Source organism: Haemaphysalis longicornis, unplaced genomic scaffold, assembly GCF_048455015.1.
Source record: "Haemaphysalis longicornis isolate Haplotype H1 unplaced genomic scaffold, Haemaphysalis longicornis Haplotype H1 scaffold_11, whole genome shotgun sequence".
Taxonomy (NCBI): Eukaryota; Metazoa; Arthropoda; class Arachnida; order Ixodida; family Ixodidae; genus Haemaphysalis; species Haemaphysalis longicornis.
The window spans coordinates 118,296,906-118,298,109 of NW_027526214.1; positions in this window are offsets into that span (position 1 = coordinate 118,296,906).

Consider the following 1,204-nt stretch of genomic DNA (forward strand, 5'->3'; position numbering starts at 1 on the left):
TTGAAAAAGGCGAGCCACAATTCCTGGACAATCTCGCACCAATGGGCGGTTAATCAGTTTTGAAAATACGTGTTGAAGTACTGCTTTTTCACCGCTACGGAACACGACGGCTAGCGTGATTGTAAGTAATGCTGATAACCAACGTTTGGCTTTTCGCGTTACATGCGTTCTCTTCTCGCTGCTCTTGCAACGTTGGCAGACCACCCCCATCCCGAAAAAAAAAAACGAAATGCACAGAAAACTTTTATTCTTGCATTTTTTTAACCAATCCTCCAGAATTAAATGCCAAGACAAAGGCGATGTTCAGTTTACAAAACAAAGTAGTTACCGGAAACCCGTTGCGCTGATTCGCAATGAGAAATAAAAAGGAAACGTTTTACTACATCTGCAACAGCGCAACTTTATTTGCCATCTTTAGGGTTCTAAGCGACCTTATACGCAAGAATGCAAACACATCTGGCTGTTGCAGGCACCTGTTAGATTTTAAAAGGAACGCACATGGTCAACAGAGCAGCCGTAAGAGAAAATTTGTGCTCACTGTGAGGTTCCAGAAGCTTGGTTTGCACACTGTAAACCTGCTTGTCACTTTGCGAAAACCTAGCTAAACATGAGATGTTGCTTGTACTGCGTGCGTCGACAATTCAATTCGCAAGTTCACTTGCGACGAAAGCTGTAAATAAGTGATCCGACACCGTTATTCATGAAATTTTCCTTCAGAGTCGCTAAAATTTAATTTAAAAGACCAGTTAGAGCGGTTATATTTATATCTCTGCGCTGATCAAAATTCAGTAATTTTATGTTGCCTTTCGAACACAAAAATATCGTAAGCTCTTAAAAACAATGTCGGGGCAGGTAGGTAGTGTTACCATTTCAGGGCATCCCACAAATGCGAGAATGCGTCATGCTACCAGTGAAAGCGATTGAGATTGCCGATGTAAACTGAATTTCAGAGATCGAGGCTTCATGATTTGTTTCTGCTTATACTTTTATTGAAGGCTCAAAGCCATAGTCTGGAAAGATCGAGCTTGCTACGAGCCACAGCGTACAAGTTCATTGTCAAAATTACGGCCATTCTGCGACTCCCGATGGGTCGTCGCTTTTTTGGGGTAGTAATGAAGACTTACTGCCGCTTCCATGCTATACATTCAACGTTGAGGAACAGAACTACAGCATACCACTCTTGTTTGCGCCTTTCGTGCGCACA